The following is a 20,199-nucleotide window of genomic DNA, read 5'->3' as shown; positions in this document are numbered from 1 at the left end:
TTTTTTTTTTTTTTTTTTTTTTTTTTTTTTTAAGCAGGGTATTACTCTTTCACCCAGGCTGGAACACAGTGACATGAACACAGCTTACTGCAGCCTCAACTTCCTGGGCTCAAGAGGTCCTTCTGCCTCCACCTTCCCAGTAGCTGGTACTGCAGGTGCACGCCACCATGCCCTGCGAATTTATTTTGATTTTTGTAGAGGCAGAGTCTCACCATGTTGCCCAGGCTGGGCACAAATGTGTGGCCTCATGCAATCCTCCCGCCTTGGTCTTCCAAAGTGCTGGGATGACAGATGTGAGCCACTGCGCCTGACTACTATTTTTAATTTTTAAATTACTGTTGTTATTTTTAGAAACAAGAGTCTTGCTCTGTTGCCCAGGCTAGAGTGCAGTGGTGCAATCATGGCTTACTGCAGCCTTGACCTCCCTGGCTCAACTGATCCTCCCACCTCAGCATCCCACATAGCTGGGGCTACAGGCGTGTGCTACCATGCCCAGCTAATTTTCAACTTTTTTGTAGGCATGGGATCTCTCTATGTTGCCCACGCTGGTCTCAAGCTCCTGATTCAAGCAATCCTCCCGCCCCAGCCTCCCAAAGTGCTGGGATTACAGGCATGAGCCACCATGCCTGGCCAGTCTCTTACTGTTAAGGAATTAAAATCCAGTTAAAAAATATTCAGCCTCATATATATATTTCTAATATATAGAATTTTGTATGTATTTCTATTATATCTAAGATATAATACAATTGTCATGTTATCCCCCAAATAAAGGTGATCTCCAAGATCAGCACTGGAAGGTAGGAATTGTTCTGTATGACCCAACTATTTGGATCTGGATTTTTTTCAGGGAGGAGGAATCAGATTTAGATGACTGGCAAGGAAAGATCGTACATTTTACAGAAGGAGGTGTTTTATAGGGGTGGAACTTTGGCTTAGTTCCTATCATTTTCAGCAGTATCTAGTATAGCTACCTCTTATCTCAGGGCAGCCTCACAAAGTCATTGCCATCTGTGATATGGTAGCAGAGATATGAGCCCTGGAGTCAGTCAGACTTCATTTCAGAATGCTGACCCCACCAGTTACTAGCTGTGCCTTGAACAGAACAAAAGAGAATACTGGTTTTGTTCATTTGTAAAACTGGAAAAATAATACTTTATGGAGTTGTTTTGAGAATTCATATATGAAAATAGAGTGCATGGTACATACCTGCAGGCCCTCCTTGCGCCCATCATCCCACACCTCCACCTTCCAAGGTGCATGTTCAGTGTTCCTTACCTGTGTTCCCACAATGGTTGGTTATCATAGAAGCTGTCACATTGGTGTACTTGTCCACGTTGGCACATTCTATTAGTTTGTGAGTTCCTTATCTTTGAATCTCTAGCAACTTAGCAGAGGACCTAGTTCATAGTAGGTACCAAAGAAGTGTAAATATTAATAGAATGAATGCATGTCTTGCTGTTTTATTTCTCATGGGAGGAATGTGTGCCTATTTCAGCAGGACGATAGATACCGTTGTATAGTGTAGTCAGTAATTACGAACTAGTCTAGTGGCTCTGAAAATTTTTGCTGTTAGGACTCCTTTATACTCTTAAAAATTATTGTGGGCCCCAAACAGCCTTTGTTTATGTGGACTGATATTCAGGGTCTTTAGGAATTTAAAATTAAAATATGAATTTTGAGGTAATGATAAACATATTAATCATTTGAGGTAATGATTACATGTTAACACATTTTCATGAAAAATAACATTCATGCCTCCCATTTTTTTCTAATGATTTTACAGTCATTAGAAAATATTTTACAGTTTTCTAAGCCTCTTGCATGTCTAATTTAAAAGACAGATGGAGTTTACTGTTTACTGCATTCAGTCTGTTGTGATAAGTCGTTTTGATTAAAGTATATGCAAAAAATCGAGCCTCACATAGATATGTAGTTTGAAAAAGGAAAACCTCCTGGACTCCCAAAAGGATCTCAGGGACTTCCAGGGGTCTTCTGAGAACGCTTGAAGAATCCCTGATCTAGTCTGAAAAGGAAAGTGTGGTGTCCAGATATTAGAGGATGGATTAGGGAGAAATCCCATGTGTTTAGCTCTCTATAAAACGGGTTTACCCGTTGTCATTTATTATTTATAGGTTAAAAAAAGTCCTTCATGAAAAAGAAAGATCTTAAGCAACATGATGGATTCAGAAGCTCATGAAAAGAGGCCACCAATACTAACATCTTCAAAACAAGATATATCACCTCATATTACAAATGTTGGTGAGATGAAGCATTACTTGTGTGGCTGCTGTGCAGCCTTCAACAATGTTGCAATCACATTTCCCATTCAGAAGGTCCTCTTTCGACAACAGCTGTATGGCATCAAAACACGGGATGCAATACTTCAGTTGAGAAGGGATGGATTTCGAAATTTGTATCGTGGAATCCTTCCCCCATTGATGCAGAAGACAACTACACTTGCACTTATGTTTGGTCTCTATGAAGATTTATCCTGCCTTCTCCACAAGCATGTCAGTGCTCNTGTTACTCCATTGCTTGTTTCTCTGCCCTCAGGAGCAGCTGCAGAGGACCTTCTTCATTAGGCTCAAGCATATGACAAAGGGGCAGAACAGAGAAGACAAACAGCTTGTTAGGTATAGGCTTTTCATGATAAATTGTTTGTATTATTTTTGAAACTAAGCACCTATTGGATAGTCATTATACTGTCTCTGTTTAGATATGGTAGATCAGGGAGCTATGAAAGTTCCCATTTTGCTTTCTAGGTTTGAAAGTTTTCTGTTTTGATTCTGACTGTGACCTTCAACCCTTCCAAAATGTCCCTATAATTTCACTTATTTCATTGCCAAAAGATGAAGGGACTTAAATTTTGTTATAGGTGTTCCATCTTGTTAACAAGTTTTCATTTTGTGTATAGATCAAATTCTGTTTAGCTTGGTTCCTTTCAATTATTGGTGCCATCTCAGCAAAGGTCTGTGGTTAGTTTTCGCCTTGAGTAGGAGTTGGTCATATTCAAACATCCTGTTCTCTTAAAACTCTCCTTTTAAAAAATAAACACTTCCATAACATTTTGTTTTGGAAGTCTATTAATGGAATCCTACTTATTTCCCCCTAGTTTCTAAATGTTACAGAGGGGAAAAGACTCAGGATAGTTTTAACCCCACAGTGTTCGCTGTCTTTTATTTACTCTTGGAAATGGAGACTCCATTAGGGTTTTGACATTTTGGGAACCCCGTTTTACCATTGTGTCAGTAAAACAGTAAGATAATTTGAGAGCATACAATCTAAATAAAGACATTTGAAGAGTTAGTTTGAATTCTAAAAGTAGGTAATAGCCAAATAGCATTCTCATCCCTTAACAGACGAAAACTTTGTCAAAGGAATTAGAAAATGTGAAAATATTTTTTCCAGGTGAAACTCATATGCCACTTCCAATTGACTAATGAAATATAAGAGACAGACTGAAAAAGTGGATTATGAATCTTAAAACCCTTTCTGTAAATATTATGTAGCTAAAGATTGATTTCCAGCATCTGACATGACGGTAGGTTTCTTGTTAACCAGTTTTTCTTCTTTCTGGGTAATTACATGTGAATATATGCACATACTGACCAAAATAAAATCAGGGCCGCAACTTGGTAGTTTACTGAAAGTTCCTGGGCAAATAGTCCATAAAAGCTGTTTACCTCTAAATGCACTATGGCTGGTTAAATACAGTGAACATCCTTCTTCCAGCTGTAAAGGATGAAGTGTATTAAGCATTGGCCAGGCAGTAATAAAGCTAAATAGCCCTACAGCAGCTCTGTCTGACAATGTTGTGCTGGATATTGCAGTTTGCTTTCAAGGTGCAGATGTAAGGATTTAAAAATAATAATAATTTGGCACCAAATAAATATGAGTAGTGTCCTTTGGCCTATTAAATAGAGTCAGGATTTGAAGGGAATTGAGTTTGAGAAATGAATAAATAAAGGCACCTTGGTGCCCGACCCCCTCATTCATGTGTGTGACTCTGTCAGTAGGTGTGTCCAGCTCCTCAGCCCAGGCAGGTGGGTTAGCCTGGGAATAGACACCATTGGGCCTTTGGTTTTGTTGGGCTTCCTTTTGACTTTACACTCCATACAGGTGGTAGAAATCTGAGTTCTAAAGCACTTTTGTGAAATACAAGCTAAGTGAGAATTCTAAGGAACATGCTTTGGTTTCTGCTGTCTCAAATAAGTGGCGTTTAAAAACAATTATTAATAAATATTTTTAATGGTTTTAACTCAGTATTTTTTTTTTTAATTTCTTTGTCACTCTTTACAGCTTTTGAAGACCAAACTGCAAATACATTACCAGGGATGGTTTTGTGTTGTCCTATAGGCTTCTTAAATTTGACAAAAAAATTTAGCAGAACTTGTAACCAACAGCTTTGAACTTGAAGTCAAAATGTGTTGTTAATAAAAGATTCTAACTATTGCTTTTACCTTCAGTGTGAACTAGTGTGGTAACAACTTTGAAAAGGCAGGCCAGGCATGGTGGCCCATGCCTGTAATCCCAGCACTTTGGGAGGCCAAGGCGGGTGGATCACTTGAGGTCAGGAGTTTGAGAACAGCCTGGCCAACACGGCGAAACCCTATCTCTACTAAAAATACAAAAAATTAGCTGGGTATGGTGGCACACGCCTGTGATCCCAGCTACTCGGGAGGCTGAGGCAGAAGAATCGCTTGAACCTGGGAGGTGGAGGTTGCAGTGTGCCGAGATTGCACCACTGCACTCCAGCCTGGACGACAGAGCAAGACTCTGTCTCAAAAAAAAAAAAAATTGAAAAGACAAACATGATTGAATATCTGAAAAGCTTTAAAAGTGGCCTTTCTGTTACGTATGTGGCACAAATGGCTCATGAGTGCAGGACACTTACGGTCTTGTGTCCTATACTTCATGTGTGATGCCACCAGAAATGTTACGGATTCTGTATTGAACACACTGAGAGTGGTATGAGCCCTCAGGACTGCACCACAGAGTAAACACAACCTTAATATGTTGATGAATATGTGTGTCTTTCTTGTTTCATTTGTGGTTGGGGACAAAATCGATGTCTTTGTCTAAATAGTCGATATTCATCGTAACATGGTTGGCTGTGTAATCACCGGCTATATTGTGAACTGTGCAATAAAACAGAATCGTGTGTATATAATTACCTTTGGATACCTGAAATTCCCAAGCTCGATTACAATGTAATACTCAGTATAAGGCTGTGCAAACATGTAAGGGAATAATGGTGGTCGATGGGATATATGAAATGGGATCTAGAGGGCTTCGAGTGAAGCCAATCATGTTGAACTAACACTGTTTCAGTGTAGATGAAGTAGAGTGAGGCGTATGCAGTCATAAAATGAAGGGTGGACAGGAGATTACATTTGAAGAAAGGGTAAGCACTCAGACTTGGTTTCTTTTAAATTAAAATATTTCTTTTATCATGTGCAAATGCATATCAAAAACTTGAATAGGTATTCTCTTGAAATTTGAGGATTTTTAGTTTTTAATGCTGTCTTTACTTAATATTAAATATGCGTTGCCCAGGTTGTGTGGGAGTCTCTAAATGTTTCCTCTTGAAGGTTCATTACTGAAAGTGGTTAAGCGCACAATGCTATTTTTGATAGTTTGAGTTTTATGACCGTATGAGTTTAAATGAAATATGTTAAATGTTTCAGAGTTAACACTTTTTTTTTGATAATTTGGAATAAAGTTTGTTTTTTAAGCTCACTCTTTTTGGTCTTCTCTTATGGTTGAGTAGTTCCTTAATACTAGCATGTTCCTTTTTTGTGGCATTAATAGATTAAGCTGTTAGTCTTTTTATTGAGAAAACAGCATACTACCTTGACTTTTAGCAACTTAACCTGGGGATGTGGCAGGTAAAACATTCCTTTGTCTATCCATCTTATTTGGTCAAGAGGGTTTCATGTAAGTTTTTTTTCAGGTAGTTTAACTGCAAAACTTTTTTTTTTTTTTTTTTTTTTTTTTTTTTTTTTTTTTTTTTTTTGACAGAGTTTCTGTTGCCTAGGCTGGAGTGTAGTTGCATGATCATGGCTCACTGTAGCCTTGACTTCCTGGGCTCAAGTGATCCTTCCGCCTCAGCATCCTGAGTAGCTGGGACTACAGGCACGTGCCACCAAATCCAGCTAATTTTTGTAGAGATGAGGTTTCACCATGTTGCCCAGGCTGGTCTTGAACTCCTGGGCTCAAGCAGTCTGCCCACCTTGGCCTCCCAAAGGTCTGGGATTACAGGCGTGAGCCACCGTACCCGGCCACACATTTTATTTCTTAACGGTCTTTCTCATATAATAAACTTCCCTACTGAGTTTAAACTTTCTTGGTTTAGCTTCTCAGTACTTTCTGTTGTAATAGAGTACCCTCATGTAATGTTTACTCCCAAGTTAAATAGTCTGGGTGTTTGTCCTTTTCAGTTTTGTTTTTTTTTTTTTAATACCTACTTTTGCTTTCAGAGCTGGAAATCCATCATAAAGAGAAAGTGCAATATCCTGAACTTGTAAATTTAGATTTCATAAAAAGGGTGTTTAATCATCATATCATCTGGTGAAATCTTCTAACCCACCCATAGCAGCCTCTGTAGAATTCTAGCAGCCACTGTAGAGTTCTAGACCTCCAGAGCGAGGAGTAGGTGTGACCAGGAATGGCCCTGGGGAATCTCTGCTTAGCTACAGAGCTCTCCCAATCCCCAAGAGACTGGCTTCCATCTTAAATCTTTTTATGTATTTATTTATTTACTTATTTATTTAGAGATGGGGCTTCGCTCTTGTTGACCAGGCTGGAGTGCAATGGCGTGATCTTGGCTCACTGCAACCTCCGACCCCAGGGTTCAAGCGATTCTCCTGCCTCAGCCTCCCAAGTAGCTGGGATTTCAGGCATGCGCAACCACGCCTGGCTAATTTTATATTTTTAATAGAGACGGGGTTTCTCCATGTTGGTCAGGCTGGTCTCGAACTCCCGACCTCAGGTGATCTGCCTGCCTCGGCCTCCCAAAGTGCTGGGATTATAGGCATGAGCCACCGCGCCCGGCTGCCTTAAATCTATCTGACATTCCCAACTAGGAAATTTTTTCTCCAAATGATTGTATCTGATTTTAAAGTAGAAATTGAAGGTAAAATAGGATTTATCTCAGTTCTTATCTCCCTTCAATCTATTCTTCATATTGTCAATATATATATATTTTAAAGAGATGGTCTCTGTCACCCAGGCTGGAGTGCAGTGGTGATATCTCGGCTCACTGCAACCTCCACCTCCTGTGTTCAAGCAGTTCTCCTGCCTCAGCCTCCTGAGTAGCTGGGATTGCAAGCATCTGCCACCACACCTGGCTAAATTTTTATTTTTTCAGGAGACAGGGTTTTGCACCGGGCTGATCTCACACTCCTGACCTCAAGTGATCCACCTGCCTTGGCCTCCCAAATGCTGGGATTGCAGGTATGAGCCACCATGCCCGGCCGTCAGTAATTTTTTAAAATGTCACTTCAATAAATGCCTTTCCTCTGTCACAAAGACCAGACACCTTGCTGTGACCTACAGGAGACAGGATGATCCAGCCCTTGCCTCCCTTGCTCTCATCTCTAGCTAAAACTCCACTGCTGTCTCTGCACTCCAGCCACTGGCACTTCCTGATTACTTGGGGCATGCTGTACTCATCTTGCTCCCAGCTTCTGCCCATGTAGGTGCCCTCTGCCCTCAGCACTACCTTTCTCTACTTCGTTTATAGACTGCTGTCCTTCAGATCTTGCTTGAAATGTCACTTCCTTGGGGAAGCTGGCTTACACTCGCAGGACTCGGTTAGGTTCCCCTGTCAGGCTCTTCCTGTGTCACCGTGTTTCTGTTTTTCACAGCACTTACCTGTTTTAATTACGTTGTAAATAGTTTTTGTTTGGATCTTGGAAATCATGTATTCACTAGTACATTTTATTTGTGTTCTCTAATTTTAAATTTTTTCATCTTGCTTGATTTTTCTGCAGCTAAATTAGAAATCTGTAGTTTTCCCCCTAAAAAATGCAATGATGTTCTTTATGTGATTTTCTTGTCACCTTTCTTCCAAGAAATCCATGTGCTCAAAGTGCTTCCTTGCAGTTTGCCCCATAATAAGTCATTGTTTAATCCAAAGATCTGAGCAGCAAACTGAGCTGATCCTTCTGGAGAAAGTATGGTTGAACAGTCGAGACCACTGGGTAGTCGAAGAGGAAACCACATATCCTGAACTCCTCAGTCTGGTGTGAGGGGAGGACAGCAGATAACTGGATGTGCAGTGTTCCCAAACATCACTGATCTCAAACCATTGCTTCTGCCTGCCACTGCCACAAATACAGTACGACTGCCACCCCTTCATACTCAGCTTTAATCCTCAGAGTTTCATCTGGTCCTTTATGTGCAGATGTTACTCGAAGTCCACATGGAATGCCAAAATTTGCACAGGCCTTGATTTTTTTCATGGTGACTAAGGTCAGAAGTAGAACCCATCAGTACTATAACACTGCACTGACTTTCTGATTTCAAAAGCAACTCTAATCTCTACAACCCATGCAAAGTTTTTCTGTACCATTTGGAACCCTTCAGGAGTTACACTGAAGCCTTGATATGACTGTTTATCTTTCGGCCCGAAGTGGTGGCTCACGCCTGTAATCCCAGCTCTTTGGGAGGCTAAGGCAGGAGGATTGCTTGAGCCTGGGCAACATGGCAAGACTCTGTCTCTCTTTTTTTTTAATAACATTTTTAAAAGGATAATTAAAAGACTGTCTTTCTATATTGGCTTTGATCTCCTGATGGTCACTGTCTCTAGGAATCATTATCAATAACATCAGTGAGAACAATTTCTTTGCTGGTCACATCAACACCAAATTCATTCTTCATATCAACCAGTGTACAGTTCTGGGGGGCAACCAGGATGTCTCCAGTATTTCAAAACAACCTATGTGGCATGACTCATCATATCCACTTCAGTTTTACACCAAGTGCAGCAAAGCCAAATTTTGCTGCAGTTAGCTGTTCCCTAGACCACTGTGGGTCATGATTGGCATCATCCTTGAAAAACACCTCCATTTTAGGTGGGTAAAACTCATATCCTTCCTTGGCACCAGGATTTCTTTTGAGTAAAGAACCAGTTGCTATTCTTCTGCAAACCGTTCAATTGGAATTATTTCACACTGGGGCACAGTGAAAGCTGTCTCCTCACATTTTCTGGTGAAAGCAGTTTTAATACCTGCTTCCTGTAACAACAGAAAAATGCAACTGGTAATTTTATTTGAGGTTGCAACTTTTCCTTCCAGGTGATTCTGACTGCATTTCCTGCTGTCATCTGGCCCTTAGACTGCAGGAGGACTTTTCCTGGCCTATTTAACAAACAATTCGTAGACCTCTTTTGTTTTACCTTCACACAGTTTTTTAGCAATGTTCAGTACCTCAGCCATCACCGTTATCCTGAGTGGGATGAGAGTTGCACCCATGCTGAGAGGCAGAAATCTCTGTTGTGAATATTTGATACCTCTTGCTTTATTTATATATTTATTGACACAGATTCTCACTCTCACCTAGGCTGGAGTGCATTGGTGCAGTCTTGGCCCACTGCAGCCTCAGCCTCCCAGGCTCAAGCGATCCTCCCATCTCTTGCCAGTACCTGGGACCACAGGTTTGTGCCACCACACCCAGCTAAAGTTTGTATTTTTTTGTAGAGACAGGGTTTCACCATGTTGCCTAGGCTGGTCTCAAACTTCTGAGCTTAAGTGATCCGCCCACCTCAGCCTCCCAAAGTGCTGGGATTATAGGTGTGAGCCACCGTGCCTGGCCCTGTTGCCTCTTTAAAAAGCTAGTCCTGGCAGGGCACAGTGGCTCACGCCTGCAATCTCACCATTTTGGGTGGCCAAGACAGGAGGATCTCTTGAACCCAGGAGTTTGAGAATTCAAGTCCAGCCTGGGCAATATAGTAAGACCTTGTCTCAAAAAAAAAAAAAAAAAAAAACCAAGAATGATGGGACACATGGATATTCAGTATCAGAGCATTCTGGAATATCCTATGAAATGACCAAATGAAGGTCAGCTTTCATTTGTTAATGGGTCATGGAGGTCATTTAAGGAAAAGGTACTTTTTACAATACATCTCAAAGTACTGAATTGTTTTCGCTTGGGCTGCTGTAACAAAGTACCATAGACTGGATGACTTAAATCAGGGTTCCCCAACCCCCTGGGCCATGGACAGGTACCCATCTGTTCAGAGCCAGGCCACACAGCAGGAGGTGAGCAGTGGGTTAGCGAGCAGCCTGAGCTCTGCCTCCTGACAGATCAGTGGCGGCATTAGATTCTCATTGGAATGCAAACCCTATTGTGAACTGCAAACGCTAGAGATCTAGATTGTATACTCCTTATGAAAATCTAATGCCTGATGATCTGAGGTGGAACAGTTTCATCCCAAAACCATCGCCTCGCTCCACCTATCTGTGGAAATACTGTCTTCCATAAAACCAGCCCCTGGTGCCAAAAAGGTTGGGGACCACTGGCTTACACAACATTTATTTTTCACAGTTCTGGAGGTTGGGAAGTCCAAGATAAGGAGCCGGCAGATTTGGTTCCTGGTGAGGGCCCTCTCTCTGGTTTGCAGAGGGCTGTCTTCTTGCTATCTCCTCACATAACGGAGAGAAAGTTCTATAAATTAGTTATCTTTATAAGATTACTAATCCCATCATGGGGCACCTCTCTCATGACTTCTCTAACCCTAATTACCACCCACAGGCCTCACTTACATACACTATCACATTGGAAGTTAGGGCTTCAATATATGCGTTCAGTCCACAACATAAGCTGCATGATTGATGAGACTGTTCTTTATTCTCCTTTAGTTTCCAAACACTGCCAGCGATCCCTTACTCTGAGAAATGTCTAGCCAATTTGAGCTAAAACACTTGTGCGTGAGTCAGGATTCAGAGGTACAGACACTCCATTTTTCTTATCCTTCCTGTCACTGTTTCTGAATTGTGGAACTCAGTTGAATGAAATGGACTAGGAAAAGCAAGAAGAAAGTATTGCTTAGAATAGTTTGTGGTGGGCCCCTGCTTTGTTACTGTTAGAAGCACCTTTAAGGCAGTGACTGTTTACACTGTTTTAGGGCAGCTCACCTCTATAGCTGCTCTGCCTTTCATCAACAGAAACAAACTCAGTTCAGGTACTCTTTATTAAGCAATTCCTTCCTTCTGATGTACACTAAAAAATGCATTTAGTTACACAAGGTGCTATTTGTTTCAGATAATATGAAGAAAAATAAACTATTTCTCTTTCAAGGGTCATCATATCTATAATAGGTGGTTTATAGTAAGTAGCTTTCTCGGTTCCTTGGGCAAAAGAAGCTTCAGAATTTTCCTTAACCCTCTCAGTTTTCTGGGGAAAGTGTGGCTAAACAAATTTCCAGGTTTTCTCGGGCTTCCCCTCCTCACTAAATAACAATGATAGAGTTCTGAGATGGACCAAGAATAGGAAAAAGTGGGTACAGATGGAAACTGAGGATCTTTCATTTGTAATCTGTGTGTAAAATATGGAAGTAAAGAGTAAAAAAAATTAGGAGATGAGGGCCTCAGTTTGAAGATACAGTTGATTTGGTTTTTGGTAGAGATAGGGTCTTGCTGTGTTGCCTAGGCTGGTCTCAAACTCCTGGCCTCAAGTGATCCTCCTGCCTCGGCCTCCCAAAGTGCTGGGATTATAGGCCTGAGCCACCATGCCCAACCAGCAATAGGTTTTATATACCTTGAGAATGTTAAAGGGGAGTCCAAGAAGATTAAAGTTTTGCTGTTGCTATCTAGAGCTCTTGAAAGCTTCTGTCACTTGTAATCAAAGAACAGGAGTGCATGTTGTTTGTGTTTGGGAGCAATACCACACCTATTTGAGTCTATTTCAACTCACACTAGAGGAAAGCAGAATCCCCAATAATTTAAATTTGTGCCTTTTACAGTTTTTTCCTCATTTTATTTAGCGAATTTGTATTACACCTACTCAGTATTGTAAAACTGCCATTTCAGGACAAATCATTTTGAGTTAAGAGGTTCTAAAATTATGGAAAAAAAGAGCATTGGCTGCCCCAGACAAGTTCCAAAGTAAAAATGTAAATATCCCTTGATTGCTCCATTACCTCCCAGGCTGGATTAGGCCCCTTATGTGCCGAGTGATAACTGTTTCTTGCCTGTCTCTAACTGCATGTTTGTACTGTATCTCCCAGGACAGTGTGATCTCCTTGAGGGCAGGGTCTGTTTTTCAGATTTCTGTATCCACAGATTAGAGGTTCTCATAATAAATATATTTAATGAAGTAATGAATCTGATATCTGATATTTTCTTTATCAATTATTCTCCTTGTTTCAGAAACACTTTTAATTTCTTAAGAATTTCTTTTAGAAATCATCAAGGGGAATACATAATGGATAATTTCACTTATATGAAGTTCTAGAAGAGGAAAATCTATAGCAGGAAAAAAAAGAACAGTGGTTCCCTCTAGGAGGATGGGGGCAGAAGTTCACCTGGAGGAGGTAGGAGAGAACTTGCTGGGATGGTGCTCGTGGTCTATATGTTGACAGGAGTTTGGGTTACACAGATGTATACATTTATATAAATTTAATGTAGAGTTAATCTGTGTACTTCATTGTATGTAAATTTTATAACAACAACAAAAAAAATTTTAAACTCTAGTCAATGATGTGCATGTGAGGACTTTTAGAAGGATGAGTACAGGTGTCAGCAATCTAAAATGCATCAAAAAATAAGATGGATTAGGCTGGGCGCAGTGGCTCACACCTGTAAATCCCAGCACTTGGAGGCCGAGACAGGTGGATCACTTGAGGTCAGGAATTCGAGACCAGGCTGGCCAACGTGGTGAAACCCCATCTCTACTAAAAATACAAAAATTAGCCAGGCATGATGGTGGGTGCCTATAATCGCAGCTACTTGGGAGGCCGAATCAGGAGAATCACTTGAACCTGGGAGACAGAGGTTGCAGTGAGCCGAGATTAGACCACTACACTCCAGCCTGGGTGACAGAGAGAGACTCCGTCTCAAAAAAAAAAAAAAAATTAAGATGGACTGATGGATAGAGTTAGTTAAGGAATAAAATAAGTAAAATATTAATGGTAAAACCTTGGTAAACAATGTTCACTGTAAAATTCTTTTAACTTTCCTGTTTGGATATTTTCATAATAAAATGTTGCGAAAAAACATTAGGGGATTTATCATTGTTGCTGAATACTTGAGAAACTCAGTTTAACTCTTTTAGTGTGCTATTCCTAGATTGCTATGAAGTTATAAGATACCACTGAAATTTGCTAAGAAGGCGAATACGGGAAGCTCGATGGCCCTACAGAACAATTTGCTTGTCTCCCCACTAAATAGATAATAAACGGCAGCTTCCTCAAAAACCCACTACAGGTCTGGACTATCCACAAGCCCCCCAAACCCCCGAAAAAAAGCACCCCCCCGAATTGTGACAGGAAAAAAGCTAGGTGGGCCTAAAGACAGAGGCTAAAACTAATCTTTCAAACATTCTTTCCTGCCAGGCGTGGTGGCTCCCGCCTGTAATCCCAGCACTTTGGGAGGCCGAGGCGGCTGGTGAGGTCAGGAGAGCAAAACCATCCTGGGTAACATGGTGAAATCCCGCCTCTACTAAAAATACAAAAAAATTAGCCGGGTGAGGCTGGGCGCGGTGGCTCAAGCCTGTAATCCCAGCACTTTGGGAGGCCGAGACGGGCGGATCACGAGGTCAGGAGATCGAGACCATCCTGGCTAACATGGTGAAACCCCGTCTCTACTAAAAAAACACAAAAGCTAGCCGGGCGAGGTGGCTGGCGCCTGTAGTCCCAGCTACTCGGGAGGCTGAGGCAGGAGAATGGCGTAAACCCGGGAGGCGGAGCTTGCAGTGAGCTGAGATCCGGCCACTGCACTCCAGCCTGGGCGGCAGAGCGAGACTCCGTCTCAAAAAAAAAAAAAAAATACAAAAATTAGCCAGGCATTCCAAGGAATTCCAAGGCATTCTAAAATACTCATAATTTAAACAACTTGCAAGGAGACAACTATTTTTTTTGAGACAGGGTCTTGCTCTGTCACCCAGGCTGTAGTGCAGTGGCGCAATCTCAGCTTACTGCAACCTCTACCTCCCAGGTTCAAGTGATTCTCCTACTTCAGCCTCCTGAGTAGCTAGGACTACAGGCATGTACCACCATGCCCGGTTAATTTTTTGTATTTTTAGTAGAGACAGGGTTTTGCCATGTTGGCCAGGCTGGTCTCGAACTCCTGACCTCAGGTGATCTGCCTGCCTCAGCCTCCCAAAGTACTGGGATTATAGGCGTAAGCTACTGCACCCGGCTCCCCGGAAACAACTATTTAAAAAAACAAAACAAAACTTTTTTTTAAGGCTAAAAAGTGTTTTGAGTTGTGTATGCCCTGCTTAAAGTTTCAGTTGTTCCTTTTCTGGATTTATTGCTATTGTTAGCAACAGTTGCAGCTATTTACAGTTCATACCAGGGAGTGTATATTTCTGTAGCTGCTCTCTCATTTTGAGTTAAAAGATAAGCTACACAGCACCAGGTCTGTTCCTGAGAAGGTAAGAAATCTTAGCTTAGTTAACTGCCCAGTAATGTAAATATCATGTTTTTGTTTTGTTTTGTTTTGTTTTTTGAGACGGAGTTTCGCTCTTGTTGCCCAGGCTGGAGTGCAATGGTGCGATCTCAGCTCTCTGCAACTTCCACCCCTCAGGTTCAAACAATTCTGCCTCAGCCTCCCAAGTAGCTGGGATTACAGGCATGTGCCACTACACCCGGCTAATTTTTGTACTTTTAGCAGAGACGGGGTTTCAACATTTTGACCAGGCTGGTCTCGAACTCCTGACCTCAGGTGATCCGCCTGCCTTGGCCTCTCAGAGTGCTAGGATTACAGGCATGAGCCACTGCACCCGGCCAATATCATGTTTTAATCAGGGAAGTCTTAGCTCCAGTTCAAGAAGTGCAAACCTGACAATGTACTGACAATGATGTAGCTGAAGGGACATATTATTGTTCTTCTATACTGGCCTCAAAAAGGTAGGAGGTTCTCTAAATGGACTTCTGTTATCTACACAGAGATCCATGGCACTGTTATCCATGGAAGATCTAAACCTTAACTGCATTTTCTGTATCAGTGGTTCTCCAACTGTGGTCCCTAAGATCTACAGCATCAGTGGAGGACTAACTAGAAATGCAAAACTAGGGCTCCCACTCCAGACCTACAGAATCAGAAACTCTGGATGTGGACCCAGCAATCTGTATTTTAACACATTTTCCAGGTGATTCTAATGCACGATAAAGTTTGAGCACCACTTTTTTTTTGTCCTCTGCCAAAAGGGAGGAGCCTGGAGGAGAACTCAGTGGACAGGCCCAGTGGTTGTTATACAAAAATTGGACTTTCCCAAGAGGGGATGAAGTGGCATGAGGTAGGAGATAGCATGAAGTCTCTCCAAAGAATGAGAATGACACTCCCTGACTAGGACAAAGTCAGAGCTAATTTAATGCAGTGTTACAGCAGATGCTTCTAACAGTTGGTGAGAGGACAATGATAAAGCTCCCAAGAGTGCCCGTTGTCTTGAGTTCTCCTGTAGGGTGGGGGAGTCAGGGATAAGAACCTGATTCTAAGGCCTAAGATAGCAGTCTATTTCTGCCCAGTATCCTCACTGGGACACACTGCCAAATAGAGATGATGCATAGTTTCCTTATCCTAGACACCAGATCACCACTGATGACTGATAACGTCTCTGTTAATACATCTACCTTTACCCCATCAGGAACCAGGCAATCCTATAATTATCCCACTATCGTGGAAAAAAAAATATGTGATTGAAGCCACACAGATCAAGAGAAAAACTTTTAAGATTATGGCTCTGGAAGCAATAAACCTTAAGTTTTAAGCTTGCTTATCTTTGTCCTTTAATAATATCGTGGATTTTTTTTTCAGCCTGGTATGTAGTTTTTGCGATGCAGCAACCAAGTGTACATCATGTTGCATAAATGTACATGTGTCATGATTTAAATACCTGTTTCAAGTTGATATCCTAAATAGTTATTAGCTTTTATTTGTTTATTTATTTATTTATTTTTTTTTTTTTGAGACGGAGTCTTGCTCTGTCGCCCTGGCTGGAGTGCAGTGGCCGGATCTCAGCTCACTGCAAGCTCCGCCTCCCGGGTTCACGCCATTCTCCTGCCTCAGCCTCCCGAGTAGCTGGGACTACAGGCGCCCGCCAGGTCGCCCGGCTAGTTTTTTGTATTTTAGTAGAGACGGGGTTTCACCATGTTAGCCAGGATGATCTTGATCTCCTGACCTCGTGATCCGCCCGTCTCGGCCTCCCAAAGTGCTGGGATTACAGGCTTGAGCCACCGCGCCCGGCTAGCTTTTATTTATTTAGTTAGTTTTGAGACAGGGTCTCACTCTGTCACCCAGGCTGGAGTGCAGTGGCATGATCAAGGCTCACTGCTGCCTCAACCTCTTAGGCTCAGGTGATCCGCCTACCTCACTGCCCACCTCTCCCCCAAACTTCCCCAATAGCTGGAACTACAGGCTCGTGCCACCATGCCCAGCTAATTTTTTGTATTTTTTGTAGAGATGGGGTTTCACCACGTTGCCCAGGCTGTTCTCAAACTCCTGGACCCAAGCAGTCTGCCCGCCTTGGCCTCCTACAGTGCCAGGATTACAGGCATGAGCCACTGCATCCAGCATTATTTGTTTTAAAAGTAGCATATGACAGCTGTAAACCACAACAGCTAAGCCCTAGTAGATAAAGGTCTGGGGAATAAAAGCACTTACGTGTTACAAGACAACTCTGAAAATGTTACTGGCCCTATACATGTAAGCAGAAGCTTTTCAACTTTTTCACAATGATATTAGAATAATTTTACCTAATTACAGAATACAGCTGCAATACATTTCTCTTACAGTATGACACCTGTATTCACAATGTTCTACATAGTTTGTAAGTATTATCTGAATTATCAAAGCTGTATAGCAACTGAAGTTAGGCTATGAAGTCAGACAGAACCAGGTAGGAGTCTGACTCTGAGACTTACTAGGTACATGACTTTAGGTAAACTAAGCCTCAGTTTCTTCCTCTGTAAAATGGGAATAACTGCACCCACTTCATAAGAATGCCTTAAGGATTAAATAGTGCCTGTGAAGCGCTAAGGCTAGTACCCAACACTAGCACACAGTAAGCAAACAGAACAATAGCCCCTAAAGATGTCTATATCCTTAATACTCAGAACTTGTATGTAATGGTAAGGGCAAGTGTTAGTTAAGGTTGTAAATGGAATTAAGTTTGCTAATCAGCTGGCCTTAAAATGGAGAGATTATCCTGCATTATGCAGTGGGCCCAGTGTAATCACAAAGGTCAGTGTAAGTGAAAGAGGGAGGCTAGAGAATAAATGTCAGTGTCAGAGAAAGAAAGCTATGTTTGGCTAGGCACGGTGGCTCACAACTGTAATCCCAGCACTTTGGGAGGCTGAGGCAGGAGGATCACTTGAGCCCAGGAGTTTGTGCCCAGTCTGGGCAACATAGTGAGATCCTATCTCTACAAAAATAAAAAAAAATTAAGTAAATTAAAAAAAAAAATGCTTTTCTGCTGGCTTTGAAGGAAGAAGGGGCAATGAACCAAGGAATGCAGGTGGCCTCTAGATGCTGGAAAAGGCAAGGAAATGAATTCTTCCCTTAAGCTCCCAGAGGAAACACAGCCCCACCAACACCTTGATTTTCGCCCAGTGAGATCCATTTCTGACCTCCAGAACTGTAACATACATTTTTGTTGTTTTAAATAACTGAGTTTATGGTAATTTGTTACAGCTGCAATAGAAAACAGATATACACTGTTGATTCATTATTATTAATGCATACCAAATAATTATTTCCCTTTCAATTAAAAATATATTTCTAAATAGCTCAAAATGTCAGTCATAGAGATAACAAAATAGTGATAATTAGTGCTATAGTTAGTTAAATTAGTTTGTCTGAATGATTAATTTCACAAAGTAATTTGAGTTCAAAGGGATTCACTCTTTTTTTAATCTCCAATGATTTACCAAAAAGTGTCCCATATATGATTATAATATTCTGGTGAATGAAAATAATCTGGTAAAATGAACCATCAATCACACTGCTAAGTAATACAACAAGAAAATGAAATTCTCGGGAACACTGAAAAATAGCATGTTCTAAGTTTATATAAGATTCAGTCACTGTAAACAGCTTGACAAAAGTAAAAATCTAAGAATGATGCTTCCTATTGATAAGAATACAATTTTCACTGAATAAAGAACTAATTTTTAAAACTCTACGAAACATATTCATACCAAATAAACTTGTAAATGGCTAGAACATTAGTGAACATATGTGAAAAATGCAATCTTAGTACATGTGTTTTAGTGTAAAATGCCAATTCTACATTTTAGATAGTGGCCTTCCCAAGATGAAATGTCCATATACCAGCTGAGGCACAGTTTATCCCTGGAAGTACAGGAAGAAATTTAGAACTTTAATTTTTAAAAACTGTATCTTTTAAACTTTCAATTTTCCTCTGTGTATGTTTTATAATGTACTTAACAGATCAGTACAATAGTATACCCATCATTTATAGATAATCAGAATTTGGATCTTAATTTTTTTCTGATGGAGAGTGCATGATTGAAAAAGTCCGGAATATCAATAACAAGAATTACCAAGCCACTGCCTTTGTCATAGCCTTGTGCTTGATTTTGGTCTAAAAATGCACATATAGGGAGTTCAAACAAAAAAATCTCCAGCAATTACTAAATCAAGTTTGCCGTCAACCTTTTAAACAGGTTAGCCACACGCAAAGTGTGTCAAATGTTTCAAAGTAGCATTTATTTTATAAAAAGCATGTTATGAGGTAGACTTATATCACATATTCACTGCATTTATAATATAAAGTTTTTTTATTAAAACCTTATATTTTTATGTAGGTATGTATATAGATAAAATAAACTCATCTACAACTCTAAGTTCATCCATTTGAAAGACTCAAAACAATTCAATTAAAAGGTAAAATTATAATTTTAGAAAGCTTTTGTAATTCTGAAATGAAGAACATTTGATCTGTCCAAAAATTTGTGGGAGCGAGGTGGTTTTAATTTTAGAAGTTATTTTACTAAATTATACATTTTATAGCTAATTCTCAATGAATGTGAATATCTTTATTAGAAGGTAGGTGAAAGATACTATAACTCTTTTATTATTTTGTACCCATCATGTCAAAATGATTACATCTAAGTAGGACCAGCTACATAACTTGTGAGCACAGTACAAAACAAAAATGCAGTGCCTTTGTTCAAAAAGTTGAGAATTTCAAGATGGCTATAGCAAACCATTAAAGTAAGCATGAGGCCTTTCAATTTTTTTTTTTTTTTTTTTTTTTTTTTGAGACAATCTCAATCTCACTCTGTTGCCCAGGGTGGAGCGCAGTGATGTGCTCTCAGCTTACTGCAGTCTCAACTTCCTGGGCTCAGGTGATCCTCCCACCTCAGTTTCCCAGGTAGCTGGGACTATAGGTGCATGCCACCATGCCTGGCTAATTGTGTTTTCATTTTTTGTAGAAATGGGGTCTCATTATATTCCCCAGGCTGGTCTCAAACTCCTGGGCTCAAGCAATCTTCCTGCCTCGGCTTCCCAAAGTGCTGGGATTACAGGCGTGAGCCACTGCACCCGGCCTACATGGAATCTTTCTAAATATGGGGCACTATGTAACTGCACATGTGCAACCCCTTTAAAGCCAGCCCTGAATAGAAGTCTCTTGCAGCTACAGCTATGGAATACCAAGAGGATAGTTATCTTTGTCCCTTGAGTTCCCAGTACTAAACTAGGCATATAATAGCGATTCAAATGTTTGTGGAATGAAAAACTGAGTCTTAACTTGCAGTTTTCCAGGTCAGTGAGAAATGTTTGGTTGCTTATGGTTAGAACAAATCTTACCCTGATGAATATAGTCTGTTAATAATAATAATAAATGATGGATTCCTCTATTACGGAATAATCTGCACACTGCATTCTGCTGGCTTCATGAGAGCTTGAAGCCACATATGGTGAAGGTTCATTTGATTAATTCAACAAATATTTATTGAATAACTACTCTGTGTCAAGTCCTGTACCAGGCACTGAGGATACAAGAATAAAT

General features: G+C 40.8%; 1 long non-coding RNA gene and 1 pseudogene across 4 annotated transcripts in view; one reads left to right on the top strand and one right to left on the bottom strand.

The window, feature by feature from the left end:
- The window catches only part of LOC108516208 (uncharacterized), a 56,729-nt gene that overhangs the window by 14,361 nt on the left and 22,169 nt on the right, over positions 1-20,199 (top strand). The window lies entirely within an intron of this gene.
- Positions 7,455-9,504, bottom strand: LOC108516205 (multifunctional protein ADE2-like; annotated as a pseudogene). Its single transcript, XR_001881736.1, has 2 exons — positions 8,778-9,504; positions 7,455-8,628 (listed from the first exon to the last, which is right to left on the bottom strand). The product of XR_001881736.1 is annotated as a multifunctional protein ADE2-like (transcript).

The sequence above is a fragment of the Rhinopithecus bieti genome, unplaced genomic scaffold, assembly GCF_001698545.2.
Source record: "Rhinopithecus bieti isolate Rb0 unplaced genomic scaffold, ASM169854v2 scaffold_36417, whole genome shotgun sequence".
NCBI lineage: Eukaryota > Metazoa > Chordata > Mammalia > Primates > Cercopithecidae > Rhinopithecus > Rhinopithecus bieti.
The sequence above is the reverse complement of the archived record's forward strand: the minus strand, read 5'-3'. Positions and strand labels throughout refer to the sequence as shown.